Source organism: Sphaerodactylus townsendi, linkage group LG08 (assembly GCF_021028975.2).
Source record: "Sphaerodactylus townsendi isolate TG3544 linkage group LG08, MPM_Stown_v2.3, whole genome shotgun sequence".
In the NCBI taxonomy this organism is placed as follows: Eukaryota; Metazoa; Chordata; class Lepidosauria; order Squamata; family Sphaerodactylidae; genus Sphaerodactylus; species Sphaerodactylus townsendi.
In genome coordinates, this window is record NC_059432.1 from 101,573,624 (window position 1) to 101,600,560 (window position 26,937).

The window sequence follows — 26,937 nt, forward strand, 5'->3', positions numbered from 1 at the left end:
TATTTACTTTAGTTCATTTCCTCCTCCCTCCCTCCCTTCGCTCTGTACACATCACAAAGCAGGTTGAAATGTACTGGTGCAGTAAATGGGTGAGCAGCGATGGGACACAATAATATATTTCGTTCGGGTGTTTACAAAGCTATCATCCTGTGCAAATGCAAACAGAGCGACCACCTCATTGTATAACTACTCTGGAGATTAAACCAATATGTGTAGATGCACCAGGAGCCATTCGCCCCTGCTTAGACTGAGCCCTGTGTGTAAAATGTCATGTAATTAAGAAGGTTGTGTATTATGTTATTCTACAGTGTGTGCGTGCGTGCGTGTGGTGGGGGGAGGGTTAGGGATCTTTTTAGGGTCATCCCCCTAGCAATGATCACAAGCATCTGAGGAGGGAGGAGGGAGCATCTCTCATGTTAACTAAGTTATTACAACTGGACATTCCTGACCCAAGGATACCACATCTTTGACCTTGTTTCCCTAGCATGCAGAGGGTTTGGATAGCCGGTGGGGGTGGGGGGAGCAAACTACTGATTGGAGGCACAAGATGCTGGGCAATGAGTCTGCAATATGTAATTGTTATCCAATGATAATAAAAGTTGGTTCGGATCCTGTTGCTCCCCTCTGCTGACAGTGTGTCTTTCTTCCAGCGTGGTGCAGTGGTTAAGAGCTGGTGGAGTCTAATCTGGAGAACCAGGTTTGATTCCCCACTCCTCCACCTGAGTGGCAGAGGCTTATCTGGAACCAGATGTGTTTCCGCACTCCTTTATTCCTGCTGGGTGACCTTGGGCTAGTCACAGTTCTTCAGAACTCTCTCAGCCCCACCTACTTCACAAGGTGTCTGTTGTGGGGATAGGAAGGGAAAGGAGCTTGTAAACCACCTTGAGTCTCCTTACAGGAGAGAAAAGTGGGATATAAATCCAAACTACTCTTCTTCATTTTAACTTCTTTGGGGAAATTATTTTCACTGGCTGGATCTGCAGAGTTCTGTGTGAGGCGGTCAGTGATGAAATTAGCTGTGACCCGATGCGCTGCTTAAATTGAACAGATTGAGTGAAATGACGGCAAAGGAAGAAGAGTTTGGATTTAGACCCCACTTTTCTCAAACGTAAGGAGTCTCAAAGTGGCTTACAAATCCCTTTGCTTCCCAGGAGCAGCAGTGGCGTAGGAGGTTAAGAGTTCATGTATCTAATCTGGAGGAACCGGGTTTGATTTCCCGCTCTGCCACCTGAGCTGTGGAGGCTTATCTGGGGAATTCAGATTAGCCTGTACACTCCCACACGCGCCAGTTGGGTGACCTTGGGCTAGTCACTGCTTCTCGGAGCTCTCTCAGCCCCACCTACCTCACAGGGTGTTTGTTGTGAGGGGGGAAGGGCAAGGAGATTGTAAGCCCCTTTGAGTCTCCTACAGGAGAGAAAGGGGGGATATAAATCCAAACTCCTCCTCCTCCTCCTCCTCCTCCTCCTCCTCCTCCTCCTTCTTCTTCTTCAGTATTTTCGGAAACTGCATGGCAAAAAATGCTTGGAAACTGTTTTCAGAACCGAACTGGTTTGTGGGGGAGAAACATGCAGAACTCCACAGAGGAAACATTTCACTAGTCAGCTGGAAGCAATGTTTACAAAAGGCCAACATCTCCTTTCACTTTCTGCCCCCAATATTGGCAACTGCCACTGTTGAGCAAGAGCCAAGCCATGAAGTGCAATCTTGGACATCAGTATTATATTTTTAATTCTAGGAAGACTACATAGCACATAGGATTTTTGTCAAAATAGTACAACAGCAGTTAACATATAAGAAAACATCCAGCACTTAAGGGAAAAGTAAATATTAAATACATGCTTTAAGACAATGAATTAAAATTACAATTGAAATAGCCGCAGACTTGCAGGATATTTAACTAGGCACTGAGTTCATGGCAGTAGCTGGAATTTTTAGTGTTGCCGGAATTTTTAGTGTTGCCGGAGAGTTACTTGGCCATCCGCCCAAGTTCCCTTGAGACCACTGGCAGCCCCTTGTGCCACTTTAAATCAAAAGTTGATCTTTCTTTGTTTCAGAAGTCCTTTCAGAGCAGCAAGATAACACAACTCACAAAGTTATCTTCTCAATAGACAGGTGTACTTCAAAGGGTTTCGTCACTGAAGGAACAATGCCGGGAATAAGTACCTCCTTTTGTGGATATGGGGTTTATACACGTATTGTCAGCATGATGAAAGGCAAAAAGACTTGTGGTAATAAAAGTGTGGTTTGGGAGAAGAAAGTTTTGGATTTATACCCCACTTTTCTCAAGTGTAAGGAGTCTTAAAGCAGCTTACAACTCCTGCCCTTTTTCACCCACCCACAGGCACCATCTGAAGTAAGTGGGGCTTAAAGAGTTCTGAAAGAACTGTGACTAACCCAAGGTCACCCAGCAGGCTTCATGTGCAAGAGAGGGAAAATAAACCTGATTATCAGATTAGAATCTGATGCTCATGCGGAGGAGTGGGGAATCAAGCCCCGTCCTCCAGATTAAAGTCCACTGCTCTTAACCAGTACACCATGCTGGCTCTCCCCATTCCTCCACCTGAAGAAAATACATCATATACATTGTCTAAATAAACAAAAAATTAGATAAATAAAATATTTCCTTCAACTGGTGCTTGGGAGCAGCAGCAGCAGCAGGCCATTGCTTTCACATCCTGCATGTGAGCTCCCAAAGGCACCTGGTGGGCCACTGCGAGTAGCAGAGAGCTGGACTAGATGGACTCTGGTCTGATCCAGCAGGCTTGTTCTTATGTTCTTATGTTATTAACTAATAAAAACCAGAACTCTTTCTCCACTGGAAGAAGTCTTTTCTTTTCTGTTGAAGGGAGACTTACAGCACAGTTCTATGCAAAGTTACTCAATCTTGGTTCACTGAAATGAATGGGCTTAGACTGGAATAACCCTCTTTAGGATTGCATTGTTAGTTCAAAAAAGTGTCATAGGATCTATCTTGGCAGGTGTTTTAAGATTCATCTCAGTGGTTTCGGTCATTCCTGTAGCATCAGCCTTAGAGGCACAACAGCTACAAACTATGCCACATGTTGTGAAATGCCTAACTCAGTGCTGTCTTCTATAGGCCAATACACAGAGGTGGGATCCAGCAGGTTCTCACCAATTCCTGAGAGTGGGTTACTAATTATTTGTGTGTGCTGAGAGGGGGTTACTAATTGGGTCTGCTTTTCCGTTAGAAATTCCATTAGGTCCAAAAATCATGAAGTCCTGTTGTTTCCTATGTGGCTGGTTAGCGATAATTCTCCCTGTTGGGCTGTTTTAAAAACATGTTTTAGAAATATGGTAAAGTTCCTGGTTTAAGGAAAGTATCCTTCTTTTGATTTCTAGAAACAAAATTAAGTATTTGAAAGTATTAAGTATTTGACAGGCAGTTAATTAGAGGAGAAGTAGTTGTTTCTGTTGGCAGTAGACGATAGGACTTGCTATAATGAGTTTAAATTATGGACAGAAAGATACCAGCTGGAAATTGGGAACTTTTTTTTACAGTAAGAATGTTTTACAGTAACAGAGAAAGTATTAATGCCCCGCCCCTGGAATGCCCGGCCACGCCCCTGTCGTGCCCCCCCCCAGCCCCATTGGCGCTACGCCACTGTTTGAATCCCACCACCATGGGAACCTGTTACTCAAAATTTTGGATCCCACCACTGCCAATACATCTTTCCCCAAGCACACACTGAAGGCAGTCTTGTCTCAGGTCATCATGAACTGGTTTCGAGGGAACTCGCTCCAGTGACTGAAGGGGGTGGTAAATATTCATTCAGTTAAACGATCCCCTGCCTTTAATTCTCCAAATGCTGAAATAATGAACACATAGTAGATAAAAGGTCTCATAGACCACACAAAACCCCCCACCTCACATCCAGTAAATCACAGTGCCCAATCTTTTCTCATGCTCAAGAGTTTAATAATCATTAATGATCTGTTAAGGCTCGAACATTGTGTTAATTGTGTTGAGAAAAGGTTAAAGGGGAGAAAATTGAATGGATAATTATATTAAATAAGACATGTATAATTTGATATGGAAACTTGTATTTGGTAACAAAGGTCTTAGAAAATAGTGATAGTAATCACATACTGATCCTTTTTTATTAGTATCTGCCTTTTAATAAAATATATTTATCTTTTTAAAAATTGTGGTTTTTTAAAAAAAATGATTTGTAAAATACATTGATTATGTTATGACTTTATAGAACATTGTGTGGCATGATTATATTAGCTCTCCCAATGTCCAGAATTGTACTAAAATTGGTTTTGTGTTTTTGTTATTTATACTGTATTTATTGGTTCCCCCTTTTCTTTTCCTGTTATTGAATTTTAAAAAATTCCATTAAAAAAACAGTTTAATAATGTTGGCCAGAATCTAGTTGAAAGTAAGCCTTTTTATCTCAGTGCTTTCAATGGGAGAATGAAGCAGACACATTTGGGCCAACAGGAAGCTGGAACTGCTTGGGTCAAACCCAGAACACAGTTACAGCAGGTATAAGAGGTATATCTAGTTGGCCCAGCTGGGTCCAAACTAAGCAGCTTCTACAGAGCTACCAATAATAGTGGGTCTAGAGCAGCAATTCCCAACCAGGGTTCCGTGGTACCCTGGGGTGCCGTGAGCATGTTCCAGGGGTATCGTGGCAATGCTACCGGCCCCCCTCATTTTTGCGGTGTCTCCTGCTGGCACCAGCAAGGATATGGAGCTGGCCCAGGGGACAGGGCCTGCCCCAAGGTCATCAGCCTCTTCCCACCCACCCCCCATGCTTCCCTTCACCTTGGGAGGGAAAGGTGGGGGTGGCAAGCAGGGGCAATGGGAGGGGAAGATGAAGGGTGGTGGCAGGGGTACCGTGAGATATGAAGAGTGAGGTCAAGGGTACCGTGACATCAAAAAGGTTGGAAAACACTGGTCTAGAGTCTAGACTTAGCTCAGTCCCAGTTGCCAGCAGGGGTGTACCACCCAGGGGACATATGCGATCAAATGTCCCCGGGCTGCGGCCATTTAGTCACATGGAGTACAGAAAATCACCCCAACACCCCTCCTCCTTCCCCCAGGTCCATATGCAAAACATTGTTAGGTCGTGGTGGGGGAGGGTGGCCACTCATATGCAGGGTGGGAGGTGGGTGGAAAACTCAGATTTTGCACCAGGCTATATTTTCCCTAGATACGCCTCTGGTTGCCAGTGGCACATTCCATTCAGTGACCTACCAGAAATTAAGTCTGTTTCCGCAAGGGTGAATAACGGCACCCTAGAGACAGTGAAAACACTGTATCTGGTGTGCTGTTCGCACAGGAGGCGCTGCTGCATTGCAGCAGTGCCGTCCTGGCTGCCCCCGAGCAGCGCAAAGGCGCCGCTTTCAAACCTTGCTCATTGAGCGAGGTTTTTGAAAAGCGGCGTCTTCCCACTGGCACGGTGCGAACAGCATGGGCAGGAAGACGCCACTCTTCCCATCCCCTCCACTGACCTTCCTGTCCAGCGCTGCTCTGGAGGGACACACCCACCCTGCCCTCTGACCCCTGGAGGTTGGAGGGCAGCGTGGGCACGTCCCTCCAGCCCTCCAGAGCAGCGCTGGACGGGAAGGTCAGTGGAGGGGCCGAACCAGAGGCAGCTCCGTGTGGAGCCGCCTCTCTGGTTTGGCAGATCTTCGGGGCTGCTTGCATGCTACCGTGCAAGAAGTCCCCAAGTCTGTACCAGCATAAATTACGCTGGCGGAGGTGCGTTTCTGCCGTCTTGCAGAAACAGCCTCAGTTAAACAGCCAATTCACCTTTGCTTCAATCGTTTATTTTTTCCTTCAAAAAACCCCAGCTCTAATGGAACTGAAAAGTTTTAAGTTTTGGGTGGATTTCACACTTGGTTTGTTGAGAAAAAATTAACATAGAGGAGCTATTTCCACAGGTGTCTCTGTTACAGTCTGAAAAACTTTAGTGAACTATGTTTCCTGTCTTAGATTATCTCATCGCAGGTGAACCCACTGTGGGAATGGACCTCCATTCTTCCTGCCTGTGTTTCCCACAGTGTACATCACTGCCTTTGCATATTTCCAAAAGATAAATTCTTGGTTGAGGAATCTGATTTTGAGATAGAATTTAATCTTTCATCTTACACAGTCAGTATAGACCACACCTGAGCAGGTTTAAACAAGAGGGAATCGCTCATTTCTGTCACATTGGTTTACCATGAATAATGGGGAGAAGTCAACATTTACATGCTTTCTCCACTGCACAACAACAGGGAGAAATGTGCATAATTTTATGTTATACATTATTGCTGTTATAGATGTCTTCAGTACCTATTTTAATAGTTAACCAATCCTGGAGTTGTTCATTTGGTTACCGCTACTGTTGTTATTTTACTGCTGTCAATAAAATAAACAAGTATAGGATAGTGATTTACATGAGGGATTCGAATCGAAATGCACATAGTTTATACATGTCATTGCCAATGTAATCCAAAGTGGAGTCACACCCTTGTAATTGCACTGCAGTCAATGTGATTAAAAGGCTGTAACTCCATTTAGGATTGTACTGTCAATGTAATAGCAAACATTGTGGGCCATCGCAACAACTGCCAAAAAACTAGGCCACTCACAAACAAGGTAAGCAGTTCTACATATTCTAGGGACGTTATCTACCGAATAGCCTCATTTATACTGTTCCACCTATCTCGCAAGATGAGACTCAAAATGAATTGCAAAAATTAAAAGCATACGTTCAATATGGTAAGACACAAGAAAAACTAACCCAAGAAAAACTACCTAAAGTTTTCAGCAAAGAGGAGAAGAAGCAAATGGCTGTCCCAGAAAGTGAGCAAATGGCTGTCCGGTTTTAAAAGGTCCTCCCTGCGCAGCCATGCAGCATGGGAGATGAGGTATTTTTTAAAAAAAAATATGCACCTCCATGTGAAGGCACAACGGTAGCTCGCTTCTGCAGGCTCCATTCACTGCCTGAACAGAGGCATGTGAACGGAACAGCAGGAGAGTGGGTTACTTTATCCTGCCTCAGAGGTGGGATCCAGCAGGTTCTCACAGGTTCCCGAGAGTAGGTTACTAATTATTTGTGTGTGCCGAGAGGGGGTTACTAATTGGTGATTTTGCCACGTGATTTTTGCCTTAGTTACGCCCCTCCTCTCAGCAGTAGCACGCAGAACTTGAAGCAGTCTAGCAGGAGGTGCACCGGCGTGCGTGGCAGCCTGCGCCTGCGTGCATTCGTTTCCCGCCCAAGGACCGGCGCAGACGCTGCGTCCTTGCCACAGCCCCACCCAGGAATGCCCCGCCCCCAGAATGCCCAGCCATGCCCCCGTTGTGCCCCACCCAGCCCCATTGGCGCTACGCCACAGTTTGAATCCCACCACCATGGGAACCTGTGACTAAAATGTTTGGATCCCACCACTGTCCTGCCTGCAACCCGCTCTTCTAGTGCTGTGCAGAAGGGGCCTAAATGTTACAAGTCAAGTCACATTGGGGGAAGTCTGAGGAGGGAGGGATGTCAGCAGAGTATAATATCCTCCGAAGCAGCCATTTTCTCCAGGAAACCGAACTCTGTAGTGTGGGAATCAACTGTCACTCTGCGAGATCTCCGGGACTCACCTAGCGGGTGACAACCCTAGTTGCTTCCCTCACACTTTCACAACTGGACATGAAGATTTTTTATTGGCGGAGGGGAGAAAATGCTCCGTTTGTAGGTGAATCAGAACCCCGTGAGCTCAGGAGGGTTTTCTGTCAACAAAGTGGTGCATGGTTTGTTTCACAATTAATCCTTGATTGGTGTTAAAGATACTATCGCTGCAAAAACAATTACCTCTTGGATCCAAATTAATTGTCTCATTGCAAAGCACGCATGAGGCATTTTGCAATTAGCTTGTGCACACATGTGGCAGAGGAACAGCCATGCACCTGCTTCGCAGAACCCAGCCATCGCTAAGCGTTTGGGACGACTGGAACATTCAGCGTTTGCAATTCCAATTTGATTTGTGAATACTGGTGACGATGGAGCACAGAGGGTTCATGCAGCCCTCGGCCAACTTGGTGGAGAAGATTCTGTGACAAATAAAAAGGGCATTTTTCTCCTCCAAGGAGTACAAAGAGAATGTCTTCCAACAATGAGAACTTTAACCGAATGGCAGTTGAACCCTGGCATTTCATATTAAGCAGAATAATAATTTTCAAGCTTTTAGCACCTTCAGATGTGTTCAGTCCCTTTTTGGATCCACAGAATCTTATTATGATGCCTTCTCTTGACTTCTATGTAAGCTACGAAAGTGTTGTACTAGAGAGAGAGAGAAATATTCTGCTTAAAATGCTCTTTTGTAAGGATGGGACTGGAAACATTTTCATGTTTACTTTGTAGTTCAAGCAATGTTTTCTCACCCTGAAGGTGTTTCAGACAGTCCGCATGGCCAATATTTCATATCACCTACTTTCACATCATCTTAAAAAAAATGGAGGTGCCCAGGATTCAACCTGGGACCTTTTTTCAGGCAAAGTACATGATTTTCCACTGAATCCCAGTCCCATTTGCATCTTTCTGTTCAACTGGAAAAGTGGATTTCTGATTGCAGTGAGAGTCCTTTATACATATATGTATACAGTATGAACAGACTGTTTTGCATCTTCATATACCTCCATTTTTATACACCTTCACTTAAACATACACTTTGGTTTCTTTTCAGATCACATATGTTTCAGCTGGTACCTGGTATTCAGACCTTTTGGATTTGTTGTCTGAAAAGAGCTTCTCTTCACCACCCTTAGTGATGGCTGTAAACAAAATGGGAACAAATATTTTGCAGTCCCTGGCACGTATGATAATTAATTTTTAAAAAAATAGAACTAGAGGTAGCAAAGTCCTTTATGTGCTTGAAGAAGAAGAAGAAGAGTTTGGATTTATATCCCCCCTTTCTCTCCTGTAGGAGACTCAAAGGGGCTTACAATCTCCTTGCCCTTCCTCCCTCACAACAAACACCCTGTGAGGTGGGTGGGGCTGAAGAGCTCCAGAAAGCTGTGACTAGCCCAAGGTCACCCAGCTGGCCTTGGAGAGTCATTTCCAGTCAGAGTAGACAACATTGAGTCTACTGATGGCCTTGTGGCCTGATAAAAATATGTTTGTTTAGAAAACAGTCCAGTTGGTGGTTGATCCACATAGTGAGATGTTACAGATGCCAAATGAATAAGCTCTCAGCTGGAGGATTTTGCAGCAATAGTAAAGTAGTAGTCAAGTCATCCAGATGGTCTAGGCTAGCCTTATCCCATCTGATCTCAGAACCTAAGCATAGTACTTAGATGGGAAGTCCATGGTTGTTATGCAGAGGCAGGCCATGGCAAACCAGCTCTGCTTGTCTCTTGCCTTGACTACCACCAGTTGTCTGTGACTTAACAGCACTTTCCACTGCCAGTCATAGTCATCTAGAGGGATGTTCACACACCTACTGGTTCAGCTCACTGTCTGCTCACCAGTGGTGAATAGGGAGCCAATTTTTTTGTCAGACAGTTTGGCTGTTCATGAACAATTCCAACCTGTTCTGCATACTGAAATAGTGTGATTCAGTACTGTGCAATCAGCAGTATTTAATGCAGACTTATTATGCCTCAATGTCTGCTTGCTTATTTCTTGATAAATGCAATTTCACCCCACCTTGCTTATTTCTTGATAAATGCAATTTCACCCTGACAAATCGGGCTGTCCTCGCCACCCCTCCACAAGCCTGTTGTCACTGTATACCACTTGGCAGCTAATCTTACAAACGAACAGCAAGCAAGTCAATCATCAACCAGCTATCACACATAAACACTGGTTTTAAAAACAATATTCTGTGTGGTTTGTTCATCTTTGTGTTATTAATGTTCTTTTGTATCAATGCATTTTTGCACAGATTTATGGGAGGTATAGTTCACCCCAGTGGTGGGATCCAAAAATTTTAGTAACAGGTTCCCAATGGTGGTGGGATTCAAACTGTGGTGTAGCGCCAATGGGGCTGGGCGGGGCACGATGGGGGCATGGCTGGGCATTCCGGGGGCGGGGCATTCCTGGGCAGGGCTGTGGCAAGGACGCAGCCGCTGCGCCGGTCCTTGGGCGGGAAACGAATGCACGCAGGCGCAGGCTGCCACACACGTCGGTGCACCTCCTGCTAGACTGCTTCAAGTTCTCCGCGCTACTGGTGAGAGGAGGGGCATAACTAAGGCAAAAATCACGTGGCAAAAATCACCAATTTGTAACCCCCCTCTCGGCGCACACAAATAATTAGTAACCTACTCTCGGGAACCTGTGAGAACCTGCTGGATCCCACCTCTGGTTCCCCCTCATATATTTTAATTATCTCAGTTGACCATCTATAACCATCTATGACAAAATCTCACCTACTGTTTTGTATCTCTTTGTATATCTACCTTAGTGCAATGCAAATCTCATAAGTATAGTATAATCATCATTATGCAAACCTCAGACAGTCAAACATCCATTTTCACAGAATTTTCTGCACACCCTCACCTAATATCGCCCTTAAGCCACATAGCTGTAACGGTCACAATTTATCTAAGCCTTAAATTACCTAGACTTTCAATCCTCCTGAGTGTTATTTGCAAATTACAGCTATGCAGGATTCTGTACAGGACCTCATCTGTGGGTTCTCATCTAAGCAATGTACAGCAGGGATACACCCACAGGTGTTCTACTTTCTTCTACTGACATGTAGCTGTCAGATTCCGTCCCCCTGGAGACTCACTGAAGGATGAGCTCTTTTTTTTGGGAATTGCTTTTTATTTGGACAACCTCTACCAAGGTCTTGACCTGAACTTGCTATTTATCTACCCTTCTGCTGCATTTTGTGGCAGGTGCAGTGACCTTCATTATTTCAAAACAGTCTGAAGGCACATGATGAAGTTCTATGGGTGATATGAAGAGGGGGGGAATATGATGTTTCACCACAGGGTTAGTTTTATCAAAGTGTTATTCAATTCTGCATTTACTGTTTTATTTCTTTTTGCTAGCTGCATCGAGCAGCCTATGGGGCACCACCATATAAGTGTTCTAACCAAACCAAGCTATCTATTTAACTACACACAGAGATTACTGAAAAATGTATCACCCAACATAAGATCCATAGAAGTGGGAACACATGAATGCATACATATATGCAAGATATACACTTGCATTTTAATTGCAAATATTTCCACCTGTTGATGGGAACACTGTGGACTCAAGATTCAAACCCCTCTACCCCCCAAGTAGCAGGTAAGTAGAAGAGATTGTCAGCACAGTTAAAAGGGCAACTCTTGAATACATGTAACATTAAAAAGAACAAAAGCAATGCATGTAATCAGTGTTGCTGGACTTTTCTGTGCTTCACGGGTGCTATAAAAACAGCATAGATGGAACAGAGCAAAGGGACATGCCCAAAGTATATTATCCCATGTGCAGATCGGGCCCCTAAAGTGGCCTGCAGGAAAACCAAGCTGGGAAGCCATGCTTGGACCAGTGCAGTAATGACAACAGCAAAGGGTACGGGGGGTGGGGAGAAGGGAGTGGTCTTGGGGTGGGGCTGTAGCCTCCTGCATTGAACATCTGATTTGCATGCATAAGGTTCCAGTTTCATTCCATGGAATTTCCAACTCAAAAGATCAGGTAGAAGGTTCTGATTATTGAGGCTGAGATCAAGCTTGGGAGAACCACGCTACCTTGCCCCAATTCCTTCCAATGACTCCAGACCAGCTGAGTTCTCAAGGATTTATTGAAAAATAGAAATCAAAGAAATAAAACATCAATGCAGTTACAGAGACTGCTCAGCTGAATACATTCTTAGGTTCTGTTGGGACCTGTTGCCCAAAAGATGCTTCTCTTAGCTTAGCCCATGGTAGAATCCCCTTGGTCTTTGTTCTTAGTCTCCAAGAAAACTTCCCTCCTTGCCATGCAGTCCCCAAAGCCTTTGAAGTGCCTTATTTGGGCGTCTTCCTGTCCTGGGTACATTTCCATGGCCTTTTGGTTTCCCCATTCAGCGATCAAAGACCATTTTAACATGTAGATGTCATGCTGATAGCTTTACATCACTATTCCATCACAAAGGTGAAATGAAAGACCCCAGAGAGTTGCTGCAGGTCCGAGTCGGCACTGCAGACCTTGCAAGATCAGTGGTCTCCAGGTCTGCTCATGTGCATTTGCATGCTACCACTGCAGCCCTGGATTAACCATTAAGCAAAACAAGCATGTGCTAGGGCCTCAAGTGAAGCAGCCCCCAAAGAGGGTTTCCCCCCTCCTTATTTCTGCTATGTATTGAAGCAGATTTGTTACGTCAGATTAATTTTGAGGATATGATCAAAGGCTTTGCAATTAAAAAAATACTGGAGAAAATGTTTTGTACTATAAAGTTACAAGTAAGCAACAGTAAAATTATCTTGCATCTCTATGTAAGTTAAAAATTATGTATCTTCAAGGCAAGAAAGCAATGGAATAATAGGTGTTTTGTTTCATATAAATGCATACATATAAAACAGTTTACTTTTGTTTTTAGTTAGAATTACATATACAATATATGGGAATACCATAATTTTTTCAGTGCTTAAAGTCTCTAAAGGTCTTAATTCAGCCCTGCACCACCAGTCATGTATGAGCTGCGTGACCCAGGCGTGAGGGTGCTGACCCAGTGGTGCTGGAGAGAAGCTGCCCATTGGGAACTTTCCAGTAAGCTAAAAGGCCAGTTGGCTCTAACAGAAGCTCATTGAATTGTTTGTGATGATGATGATGTTGATGTTGATGTTGATGTTGATGATGATGATGATGATGATGATGATGATGATGATGATGGTGATGATGATGATGATGATGATGATGATGATGATGATGATGATGATGATGATGATGATGATGATGTGGTTAACAACTGGAACTCTGAAAAGGGAAACTGAATCACTGATTTTAGTCGGTCAAGAGCAGGCCGTTAGGACAAACATGATCAAGGCCAGAATCAATAAATTCTCAGGTAACGCAAAGTGCAGATTGTGCAAGGAAGCTGACAAAACTGTAGATCAAGTAGTCAGTTGCTGCAAAAAGATCACCCAGACTAAGTATGAACAGAGGCACAACTCGTTGGCCAAGATGATCCACTAACATTTATGCAAGAATTAGAACATTAGGACCGCTGAAAACTGGTGAGAACATTACCGAGATAAAGTTACAGAAAATGAGAAGGTCAAGATCTTGTGGGACTTTTGAATCCAAAAGTGTTGGCACATAATACACCAGACATCACAGTGATCTAGGACAAGTAAGTGACCATCAATGACATAGCAAGACCTGGTGACAGCAGGGTCACTGAAAAAGAACACGAGAAGGTCACTAAATTCCATGATTTGAAAATTGAGAATCCGTGAGTATGGCACAAACCAGCTGAGGTCGTCCCAGTGGTCACTGGCACTCTGGGCGCCATTGTGAAAACACCCAGGGCAGCACTTGAAGCATCTTCAAACTGACAACATTTACATCTGTCAGATTCAGAAGGCAGCCCTGCTGGGATCCGCCCGAATACTACGCCAATATACTACAACGTCCTAGGCCTCTAGCTGAGGCTCAAATTGTAATGAAAGGCCAACAGCCAGCTAAAAAACTGGCAGCTGTGATACCAAACAACAATAATCTCTGTGCATAGATCAGGAAAGATTATAAAGAAATACATAGTCCTTGAAAAAGGAAGCGCCTGTGGCATGAATCAGAAGGCTGAGGATGTCACTTACATGATGTCCTCTGTCACGCTTTTTCTGAGGTACCAACAAACAGAGGTCAATTGACAGGTTACAGTGAATGCTGCAAAACCCAAGCCTTTGAACTGTGTTTGAAAAGAATGATGGCAATTTCCAGCAGTAACAGCCCCGGTAATAGTCGTCTGTCCAAGATGCTTATTTTCCCCTATTTGTGAAGCATCAGAGAAGAGGTCACACTGGCTGAGCTCTCTGTGTTGACCGTGGCTGCATCGAAACCTGCCAGTTTTATCAAATGTGCTTTTCAGGCCTATCAGTAACTATCTGCTTTAATTCATGGAATAGGTCAGTGGTGGCGAACCTATGGCACGAGTGCCAGAGGTGGCACTCAGAGCCCTCTCTGTGGGCACTCGCAAACAGAGTCCCCCCTTCCCCCACACATCTAGGCTGGCCTGGGCCACAGGGCTCAATTATTAGCATTAAACCTAAGACCTAGTTTTGGGGAAGCAGCATAGGTAATCCTGTTAAATGCTGTTAAACCCCACTGATTTTCATGCAAAGAACTAAAGCATGATCCTTTACCTGGGAGTAAGCTCGGTTGCTGGCAATGGGGCTTGCTTCTGAGTAAACCCTCCTCGGGTTGTGATTCACCTGTTGGAAGAGTTGCACGGTTGCTTCAAAGCAAAGCCACTGACTACCACCAAGCTTACTCCCGAGTAACGCACACCTTGGAGCCAACCGTTTTTTCTAAACTAAAACCTCAGTATTCAGATTAAATTGCCGTGTTGGCACTTTGCGATAAACAAGTGGGTTTTGGGTTGCAATTTGGGCACTCGGTCTCAAAAAGGTTCACTGTCACTGGAATAGGTGGAAGCTGGGTGGAAGTAGGATTCCCAGTGGCGGGTTGTAAACATTCCTGGAGATGTGTAGGGGTTTGACCCTGGGGAGAGCAGGGTTTGGAAAGGGGGGGAACCTCAATGCAGTAAAATGCCATAAAGTTCACCCTCTAAAGCTGCAACTTCCTCCAGGGCATAGGTGTCAAACTCACAGCCCTCCAGATGTTATGGACTACAGTTCCCATCATCCCCTGCCAGCATCATCTGGAGGGCCGCAAGTTTGACATTTGTGCTCATTGCAAACTGATCTCTGGAGTCTGGAGATCAGTTATAATTTCAGAAAATCTCCAGTTTCCACCTGAAGGTTGGCAAAGAGTGACAGAGGTTCCATAGAAACAGCTAAGTGTTCAAATGAAGTGCTTCCAAGCCAGAGGTATTTATATGACTGGCAACACAAATCACATTAAAGCAGTAAAATGGCTTTACTTTCTTCCCCCCCCCCCCCCCCCCATTGAATGCTGTCATTCCTCCCTCCAGCCGCCCCAAATTCATACAAGGTAACTTATACCAGTTCATTCAGCACATGCATTTCAGCATGCTGTAATGTGGGATCTTGAAGCACTTGTTGATCATAGCAAACTGTTGTCACCTGCTGAACTATGCCTAATAGTTTGGGTTTTTTTAGAGAGGAAGACTACCAGTAAAAGAGGCAACACACCTTTTCCCATGTAGGACTGGTTTTTAAAGGCCAAACCAAATAAAATAATGGGAAATTAAAAAACAATTACCTGCACAATGCCAATCCACATTTATTAATATTTATTTTATTTTATTTTATTTATAAGTTGATTGATTTCCCCTTAACGAGCTCAGAACATCTTACAAATTACCAGATGAAAATGTACAACAATATATTACAAAGTGCCATAAAATTAATCCCTCGCTAAGCCATGGGGAATGAATTAAAGAAAGGAGGGAAGTGAAATGAAGGGAAGGAAGGAAGGAAGGAAGGAAAGGAAGGAAGGAAGGAAGGAAGGAAGGAAGGAAGGAAGGAAGGAAGGAAGGAAGGAAGGAAGGAAGGAAGGAAGGAAGGAAGGAAGGAAGGAAGGAAGGAAGGAAGGAGCTCCATCTTGCAGGCCCTGTGGAACTCTTATAAGTGGGCTGGATCCTACAAACGTTGGGCTTGCCAACTCTGGATTGGCAAATTTCTGGAGATTTGGAGGTGGATCCTGGGAAGGAAAGAATTTAGAGAAGGAATGTCGCTTCATCAGGGATGTGATACCATAGGGTTCAATCTCTGAAACTCCAGAGGAATTAATCCCTGTGGTCTGGAGATCAGTGGTAATTCCACACTCAAAATCTCCAGGAATTTCCCAGCCCGGAGATGGCAAAGCCACCAAAAAGGATGCAGTCTATTGCACATCTGCTTGAATGGAATCCCTCCCTCCCTGCAGCAGTGAGTCTCAGAAGTATGAGAAGAGGAAGACAGATCAATTGGCCAAAAACACTCAGCACCTTTTGGGCACCGTAAGCAGTGGAGGAACTTAGCTAGGAAAGCCAGTCATGGAGTGGAAACACCTCAGCACATTGAGCTATGCACCTCAAATGGGTGGCTGCTACCACCCCTTCTCCAGGCAAATCTTGCTCCTAAAAACATTGGAAAATGCCTCCAAGACAGTTCAAGAAACCTGTGGGATTTTTTTTTTGGGGGGGGGGTGTTATTCTATGGATTGTGACCATGATCTATTTTATTGTATAGCATTGGATTTTATTGCATTCATTGTATTGGATTATTGTACTGGATTGGATTTTATCATATTCTGTAAATTGCTTTGAATTTGGACTACAAAAGGAAGGGTAAATAATACTGTAAACAAACAAATAATGCACTTGAAGTAAAATGAAACATAAAAACCAACCAAAATCTATTCTGGTATAAATGGCAGCTCCTCCTCACCCACTTCTCCTGGGGCTTTTCGTATTCTTCTTCCTTGCCCTGTAGCATCAGGCTCTCATTACAAGTTAAAGAGCACTAAAGAGGAGTTATTTCTGGGTCACTGATAGAATAAACATGCCCTTGATGCAAAATAATTTCCTGGATGTCTTCTGCATAGCACTTTGGGAGAGGAGGATGCACTGACAGAAAACTGCTGACTGAACCAACATCCAGTGTCTCAGCAAATATTCTTTTAATAAATGCATGTAAAAACTTAACAAATATCCATCTATCCATCTATCCATCTATCCATCTACCTACCTACCTACCTACCTACCTACCTACCTACCTACCTACCTACCTACCTACCTACCTACCAACCAACCATCCTCCATCCATCCCATCCATCCATCCATCCATCCATCCATCCGTCCATCTATATCTATCTATCTATCTATCTATCTATCTATCTATCTATCTATCTATCTATCTATCTATCTATCTATCTATCTATCTATCTATCTATCTATCTATCTATCTATCTATCTATCTATCTATCTATCTATCTATCTATCTATCTATCTATCTATCTATCTATCTATCATCGATCGATCGATCGATCGATCGATAGATCATCTATATCTATATCTATATATCTCTACCAACAAAGAGGTGAAGGTTCATTTCTACCGACAAAGAGGAATCAATGATATGATCTTTAAAAAGATGGCCTAAGAGGTTTCTGAGCCACAGACAGAAAATCCTGATGGCACCCTCTAGTGATAAAAACTAAACGAAAATTAAAAAGCTAAACTAAATGAAAGTTTGATGACTTTTTAACAGAACCCTCCCACCAGTCTTCCCCCCCCCCCCACTCTGAGATAGACTACTGCCCCAGGACTAACTGTAAGATCATCCTTGTGGTTTTATGCTATTTGGTGCCATTCAAGAAAGCGACAGTACCCAAAAACAACCCTCCCCAAAACCAAGTAGGAAAAAAGATAAGTGAAGTTATACACTGACTTGAAATCATTTCTGGTTTTGCTGTTTATAATCAGCAAAGCTGTATCAGATACTGTGTTTCTGAAATGGAACTTCTAAAAAGAAAACTACTACACAGAAATAGTTTGGGGCAGACTCAAAATGTTTTAAACGAATCCCCTTTCAGAACGATTCTCCAGCCGAAATGTGTTGAGAATACCTTTGGTTGCTGTGCAATCTATTGACTACATTTCTCACACTTCTCTGCTTCCCTGAACTTCCTCCTTGGGGCCATTTTCTCAGCTCACTCAGTTTTCCCCCTCACCTGCTTATTTGCAGCATTTCTGTTTATTTGATTTTTTTCAGTATTTTTGGAGGACCAATCTTTGAAGCATCGAGTATACAAAGAGCTGAGAATTGCAGCGAGAGGCTTTCAAGCACTGAAGCAGCGATTCTACACAGAACGCGCTCCCAAAAGAAAAAAATGAAAAAAATCATGTAATGGCGGCCATTAGAGGTGTATCTAGGGAAAATGTAGCCGGGTGCAAAATCTGAGTTTTTTACACACACACACACACACACACACACACACACACACACACACACACACAGAGGGAGAGAGAGAGAGAGAGAGGCCCCTTCTGCACAAGCAAAATAATGTGTTTTCAAACCACTTTCACAACGGTTTGCAAGTGGATTTTGCTGTTCCGCACAGCTTCAAAGAGCACTGAAAGTAGTTTGAAAGGGCATTATTCTGCATGTGCGGAATGAGCCAGAGAGAGAGAGAGAGAGAGAGAGAGAGAGAGAGAGAGAGAGAGAGAGAAACCTACCTCTGGCCCCTTCCGCACACACAAAATAATGCGTTTTCAAACCTCTTTCACAACTGTTTGCAAGTGGATTTTGCCATTCCGCACAGCTTCAAAGAGCGCTGAAAGCAGTTTGAAAGTGCATTATTCTGCATGTGCGGAATGAGCCTCTGTATAGGTGGCCACTCTCCCCCATCAGAACCACACAACAGTTTTTTGCACCAGGTCTTGAAATCAGTATGGACCCGGGGGGAAGGAGGGCGATTTTCCACCCCCAGATGACTAAATGGTCGCAGCCCCAGGGACATTTGACCCCATATGCCTCCCTGGGTGGTACGCCCCTGGCAGCCATGAATCATTTCAAGGGGGTGAGCGTGGACATTCATTGTTGTGAAGGACGGAAGGGATTGAAAATGTTTTAGGTGATGTGTGCAGAAAGGGCAAACGTATGCCGCCCCAAGTTTGCTAAATAAATAAATACCACAGCATTTCTGGGTATTATGCTGAGTTGATGGAAACCAGAAACATACTGGCATTTTTGTGGCATTTCTTTCCCCTCATGTGAGAAATAAATCACATCCTGCTTTGAAGTACATTAAAGTTTCATATATGCACACACAAACTGGGTGTTTGCCATACATTTCCCTCTGGCAATTATCTATACATTGTGAAGACAGTCGATGAGACTCCATCTCAGAGGCTGCTTCGAATAAAGTGTCTGATTTTTTTTTTTTTAAAAAAACATGACGCTGTTCTCTTAATATATTTGACACTTCTGCAATATATTTTTCACCTTCAGAAAAAAATGTCATTTTAAGTCCATTCAGTTTTTAAGAAAGAAAAATCTGGGGATGGAGCAAAGACATTTCGGAAAGCTAAAGGCTGCAAATGAAACCTCTCACGTGGAACATTTTAATTAGGTTCATCCATGGAGAAGGGGAAAAAACTGCAAATAATTTGGTAGAAGAAGAGTTTGTATTTATACCCCACCTTTCTTTCCTCTAAGGGGTCTCAAATGGGCTTACGGACTCTTTCCCTTTTGCGCTCCACAACATACACCTTGTGAGATGGGGCTGAGAGAGTTCTGAAGAACTGTGACTGGCTCAAGGTTACTTACTGTCAAGCCCCGGATCTGTAAGCAAACTCCAGACTCTGGATTTCTGAATCAGAAGCCTTTATTGACAGACACAGGATGGCATGGCTAGAGAAAGCCAGTTCTGGCTAACTATCTTTGGGTAAAACCTTTTATCTCCCTGAGGCCTGCACTTTCCCTCCCTCCCTCTTTCTCACCTCCATAACAGAGACAGAGTGAAACAGAACAGGAATATTACAACCATTTCTTTCCTCAAGGCCAGTGTCAAAAATAAGCCCGTATCCGCAGTGGTGGGATCCAAAAATGTTAGTAACAGGTTCCCATGGTGGTGGGGTTCAAACAGTGGCATAGTGCCAAAGGGGCTGGGCGGGGCATGACGGGGGCGCAGCCGGGCATTCTGGGGGCGGGGCACTAATAATTTCTCTGTTACTGTAAAAAACTCTTACTGTAAAAAAAAATTCCTAATTTCCAGCTGCTATCTTTCTGTCCATAATTTAAACTCATTATAGCAAGTCCTATCGTCTACTGCCAACAGAAACAACTACTTCTCCTCTAATTGACTGCCTGTCAAATACTTAATACTTTCAAATACTTAATTTTGTTTCTAGAAATCAAAAGAAGGATACTTTCCTTAAACAAGGAACTTTACCATATTACTAAAACATTTTTTTAAAACAGCCCAACAGGGAAAATTATCCCGTTTTCTACCTTCGCTAACCAGCCAAATAGGAAACAACAGGACTTTATGATTTTTGGACCTAATGGAATTTCTAACGGAAAACCAGACCCAATTAGTAACCCCCTCTCGACACACACAAATAATTAGAAACCCACTCTCGGGAACTGGTGAGAACCTGCTGGATCCCACCTCTGCGTATCCGGCTCTTGGACGCCTCTACTTCTCTACATTGAATAGATCAAGGGAAGGTACGGAAGTGAAAGTAAAAAATTCATTAACGTGTGAAGATCCATTAATATGACAGAGCTCTCTTTGATGCCAGGAAAGCTCTTCCTGCCACCCAGCAGGCTTCATGTGGAAGAGTGGGGAAACAAACCCAGTTCACCAGATTAGAGTCCGCCACTTTTAGCCTCTATGCCATGCTGATTCTCTGTTGAGCCCAAGGTATCGGAGACCTGCGTCTCCTGCAAACCAGACGCAGCCCCCAGCAAGTTTCATTTTATGCTAAGCAAAGGAGCTGCAATGCAGATCTACGAGCCGAAGGGATGAACCTATAAAACACAAGCAGAACCTGTTAAGACGACGTCTACAGTGTGAATGTCAACGCAGCTTGACAGCAGGTGGAAATTGTATAAATGGCATTCCATGAAGAATTAGCTTGGCATCTCTCACCCACCCAGGAGCTTGTTAAGGAGCTGGATTGTCATGGGAACAAAACTGCTTGATATGTTACATCTCACACAGTACATTCCTGGAACTGTGTATTCCTGCTGAGTGGACCAGCAGGCCCACCGAGTCTGACAGTTTGAATGTAATGCCTGTAATTCTTCTGCTGCATAGCTCCAGCAATTGTAGCAATGCTTTTATGGCTCTCTGAAACACTCCCCAATTTCACTCTTCCCCTTTCCTCCAGCAATTCCCACTTGGCATGTGTCAGGGGTAGGTAACTATTATCCTAAAGTGTATCTCACCAGGAAGCACGACTAGGGGATGTATTGCTATCCTTTAGTTCATTCTCACTCCCAACTCCTGTGACATTTAACGAACAGGTAGAGTTTCCATTCCGAAGCACGAAAGATTACAATACAGAGCAAAAGCGGATAGGACGCATGAAGTCGTCTCCTCCTGGGTCACATTCTCACAGTGCAATCCTATGCAGAGTGACTCCAGTCTAAGCCCACTGAAATGAATGGATGTAGGCTGGAGTAACCTCCTTTAGGATTGCCCTGTTAGTCCGTTAAGATCAAGAGGATCTATTTGGGCTGACAGTGATTCTCCAGGGTCTTGAGCAGCGGTCTTTCACATCACCTGCTTTCTTCGGGAGCAGCAGTGACATAGTGGTTAAGAGCAGGTGCATTCTAATCTGGAGGAACCGGGTTTGATTCCCTACTCTGCCGCCTGAGCTGTGGAGGCTTATCTGGGGAATTCAAATTAGCCTGTACACTCCCACACAAGCCAGCTGGGTGACCTTGGGCTAGTCATTTATATATATCCTCCCTTTCTCTCCTGTAGGAGCCTCAAAGGGGCTTACAATCTCCTTGCCCTTCCCCCCTCACAACAAACACCCTGTGAGGTGGGTGGGGCTGAGAGTGCTCCGAGAAGCTGTGACTTGCCCAAGGTCACCCAGCTGGCGTGTGTGGGAGTGCACAGGCTAATCTGAATTCCCCAGATAAGCCTCCACAGCTCAAGCGGCAGAGCTGGGAATCAAACCCGGTTCCTCCAGATTAGATACACGAGCTCTTAACATCCTACGCCACTGCTGCTCCTTAGCAGTGAGGGAGCCCCATGTGGGTCTTTGACAAGTCACCTGTGGCTCTTCTGAGCTCTGTCCTCCAATGTGCAACTTGCCCCATAATTTTGCCTAGTGGGGCTTGTGGTTGGCAGGAGGTTCTCATCTTGAAACATCTGCTATCCTAGAACTAGGTAAATTGCAAACTTCCTGCATACACCAGGGGCAAAAGTGAATGTGGAATTTTTGGTTCATGGTGATTGCAAATGTGTCTCTCCAAGAGCTGCAGACTGAATACCGCTGGGTTAGAGAGTAGGACTCTACCTCAAACAGATGAAGGGAGCATGCACGTAGGTAAGGGGGGGGGGGTTTCTCGGGTTTGACCCCCCCCCATTCATGTCCGAAGCTCCGCCCACCTGTTTGTGGGTTTTTAGAACGTTTTAGTGCTTTTTTGCTTTTTGGCCTGCAGGGGGCGCATTGTTTGGGCTAGCAGCACCAAACTTTCAGGGATTGTTTGAGGAACTCTCCTGATGATACTACCCAAGATTGGTGAGGTTTGGTTCAGGGGGTCCAAAGTTATGGACTCCCAAAAAGGGTGCCCCCATCTTCCATTGTTTTCAATGGGAACTAATAGAAGATGGGGACTATACCTTTGAGGGTCCATAACTTTGGACCCCCTGAACCAAACTTCACCAAACCTGGGATGCATTATCAGGAGAGTCTCTAATTGATATCACCCAGGTTTTGTGAAGTTTGTGTAGTTGTGAAGTTTGTGAAGTTTGTGAAGAAGCACCAAACTTTCGGGGTATCTTTAGGAGTCTCTCCTAAAGTCTACACCTTTGAGGGTCCATAACTTTGGACCCCCTGAACCAAACTTCACCAAACCTGGCTGGTATCATTAGGAGAGACTCCTAAAGATACCCCGAAAGTTTGGTGCTTCTAGCTTAACCATTGCACCCCTGACAGCAGGCACCCCCAAATTTCCCCAAATTTCCCCAGATTCTCCTTTTAAATCCACCCCCTTCGGCATGGATTTAAAGGGAGAATCTGAGGTCCTCAGTATAGAAGAAGAAGAAGAGTTTGGATTTATATCCCTCCTTTCTCTCCTGTAGGAGACTCAAAGGGGCTTACAATCTCCTTGCCCTTGCTCCCTCACAACAAACACCCTGTGAGGTGGGTGGGGCTGAGAGAGCTCCGAAAAGCTGTGACTAGCCCAAGGTCACCCAGCTGGCGTGTGTGGGAGTGCACAGGCTAATCTGAATTCCCCAGATAAGCCTCCACAGCTCAAGTGGCAGAGCAGGGAATCAAACCTGGTTCCTCCAGATTAGAATGCACCTGCTCTTAACCACTACGCCACATTGAAAGTGATGCTGTTTCAGGGTGGGGGATAATCCACCCCCAAACAGCATCACTTTCAATTTTGTTTAACTAGGGACCCCAGATTCTCCCTTTAAGGTGGATCTAGTTTAAACACCATTGAAAGTGATGCTGTTTGGGGGTGGATTCGTGCATCACAGCGGCTGCCCCGGGGGGCGGGGCTCTAGGCTCCAATTTTCCCTCTATGCCTCAGCCCAGAGGGGAGGGCAGGGCAGGGGAGTCTGCCATCCCCAACCTCGGAGAGCTGCTTTTATAAGCGCTAAGCCAGTGGCGGGGCTTGGGGAGGCGTGGCCATGTCCTGGGGTGGGTGGGGGTGTGGCCCCCCCGAACCCCCCCCCCCATAAAAAATCTATACCTATGTCCCTGGAAGGGAGCATGAACTTTCCCCCTAACATTGGAGAGCTTGATTGAAGGCACAACTCTGAACGTCCCTCTTCTAGAGAAGATCGAACTACAGCTGCTCCAAAGCCACAGAACAATATATTATTGCAGAAGTAGACGAGGAGGAGGAAGAGTTTGGATTTATACCTCCCCCCCTTTCTCTCCTGTAAGGAGACTCAAAGGGGCTTGCAAACTCTTTCCCTTCCCCTTCCCACAACATACACTTTGTGAGGAAGGTGGGTCTGACAGAATTCTGAAGAACTGTGACTAGCTCATGGTCACCCAGCAGTAATACAGGAGTGGGGACACAAACCTGGTTCACCAGATTAGACTGGGCCACACATGTGCACTAGTGTGGAATCAAACCCTGTTCTCCACCTGCTCCTAACCAGAACACCACACTGGCTTTCATTGCTAGAATCAACTGGTTGTTGTGTGTTTTCCAGGCAGATTGGCGATGGGTCTGGTAGTTTTAGCTTATGTTAGGAGCTAAAATTACCAGAACACAGACACACAGCCTGGAAATCCCACAAGACCATATAGAACAATCTTTGGAAGGAGTTTGTCAATTCCTCTCCCCGTACCTGTTATTGTAACCCCCATGCTCAGAATGGGTTGACCCAGAAAGGGGTGGAGACTCAAAGCAGCAAGAGGCTGCAGTAGACCTCATGTAGTTTGGAGGAGACAAGGCTACCAGACTCGGGACCTTGGTTTGTATAAGCCCTTAACACCTTGTTAAGGTAACTGCAATGTTGTTGAGAACTACTGGGAAGGTAGTTGTTTATTTTTGCTATGTTGTAAATGTTGGAGTTTATTGTTTCAGGGTTTTTTATGTTTGTAATGGGTGAGAGTTCTCCTGGAAACCTTCATCATGTTGAATCCTGTTCATCAAGCCCTTGGAGTCTTCAGGAGCCAACCCACTTGCAAAGAAGAATTGGACTTGGCAGTATCAGTAGACTGTAAATATAAGGACTTGAAAATGCAACCTGAACAGGGCCTTGAAGTGTGATGTTAAATGTTGATGTTATATGTTAAGAAAGTAAACCATTTTGTTTTTAAAATTTGTTGTTGCAAACTCATTCCAAGTTCTGCCCCACAGAACCCACAGATAGAGGTTACATTATCTTTTTTTTTTCTTTCAAAAAATTCAAGGTCTACCTTTTCTTGTGAGGTTGGCAACAGGGTAAGAAGAAACTGAGTGGATCCATTCCATTAACAGTGCTCTAGGGTTACCAACAGGTCAACAGTTAGGGCATTTGGCTAAGAATTAGGATTGCCGGCCTCCAGGTTGAAAGGACCCTTGGGCCATTTACACACTAATGACTCCTGGTGGGTTTCTAGTATTTCATTTTGAAGCTTCCCTGCCGAGGGGCATCAGAAAATCAATTACTCACTCTCCTTTCTCTTTGCCTCTTTCCGGACATCTGCTGCAGGGCAGCAATTACTCTCTGCACAGGATTCGGCATTTGATGACCCAGGTTTCTGGCTGGTTCCCATAGCATTGATCATATAGGGGCATTTTGTGTGTGTGTGTGTGTGATTTACATGCAGTTGAGTGAATGAATCAGCATGGCTCTGTAGCGACACTCTTTCATTGGTTGATGGTGTTTGTGCGTGAGGAGCCGGCAGCAAAATAAGCAGAGAGTGGGGGGAGGGAAGAGAGGAACATGGGAGGAAAAATGTGGGGAGGGTGAGTGAACCTGAGGCAGGCACGGCACGGAATGGCACGGCACGGCACGGAATGGCACGGAATGGCACGGCACGGCACGGCACGGCACGGCACACTCAATACCGGCGCAGAGTTCTCCTGGATTCCCAGTAGAATTGAGGACAAAGTGTTCGGGTTTGCCCAAAATCAGGAAAGATCCATGCTTTAAGCCCATCAAAAAAGCACAGAGTTGCTGGACCATTGCATAAGTGAAAATCACACCTGGATAATATAGGCCATTTGTGCACAGCACAATTCTACTGGGTTACAATCGGTATCTTACAATCCAGGCAGTGGTGGGATTCAAATAATCTAACATCCGGTTCCGGTGGTGGGATTCGAATAATTTAACAACTGGTTACAAGCACCATTTTAACAACCGGTTCGGCCGAAGTGGTGCGAACCTGCTGAATCCCACCACTGAATCTGGGTTTATTTTATCCTAGTTTCTCCCTTCGCATGGCTGCCCTTTTCTGTGAAGGAACTGAGTGAAAACCAGGAGGAAATACTTCAGTTTGTTTCACACGAGCCTGGGTCTTTTGCATTTACACTGCAAGCATATCCGCGCATGCGCAAACATCCCCGGTGTCCCGCATTCTGATTGGCTGTTGTTTTGGGGCGGCAGCTTGAATGAACGTCTCTGCCCTGCCTTTTGAATTTGAATTGCTGGCGCCCGCCTTTACACCTGCTCTGCAGTTTTCAGGTAGGAGCACGTTTTGTGAGCCAGGAGATCTGAACCTATTCAGCATGGATCTGGATCCAGAGGTGGCACAGCTGCTGGGTGTGTTTGTGCCTTATGCACGGTGCCCTCACTGTGTGTGTGTGCACTACCTGGAAGAGATGGCCCAGGCATCTCTTCAGTCTGCTGCACTGAGGAGACATCGCAGGTGGGCATGGTTAGTCCTGGGATTTTTGAAAATCCTGGCATGAGGGAAATATCTTGGGGCAAACCCACTTTAGGACAGGGAACGATGCAAACTTCTTGGCTAAACCAGGATATTTCCCTTGCTCAACCAAGGATATCTGGACCATGCAGAAAATGACCATAGTGAATATGTTGAGTAACTGAAAATCTGCCCTGATGAAAAGGTAGTCTTGCTGTGTGGAGAAGCCTTGTGCATGTGTAACCTCTATCTGTGGGTTCTGTGGGGCAGAACTTGGAATGAGTTTGCAACAACAAATTTTAAAAAACAAAATGGTTTACTTTCTTAACATATAACATCAACATTTAACATCACACTTCAAGGTCCTGTCCAGGTTGCATTTTCAAGTCCTTATATTTACAGTCTACTGATACTGCTAAGTCCAATTCTTCTTTGCAAGTGGGTTGGCTCCTGAAAACTCTAAGGGCTTGATGAACAGGATTCAACATGATGAAGGTTTCCAGGAGAACTCTCACCCATTACAAACGTAAAAAAAAAACCCTTAACAAGGTGTTAAGGGCTTATACAAACCAAGGTCCGAGTCTGGTAGCCTTGTCTCCTCCAAACTACATGAGCTCTGCAGCCTCCTGCTCCACCCCTTTCTGGGTCAACCCATTCTGAGCATGGGGGTTACACATGAACGGCCTTGGTTTCAGCCAATAAGATAATTTATATTTCCATATGCAGCTATGACATCTCTTCTTATTCCTTTATTTTTTTAAAAAAAACAGTGCACTGATAAAATAAACTTGATTTGATCCAGCTAAACAGTTTTGATTGTTGCATGTT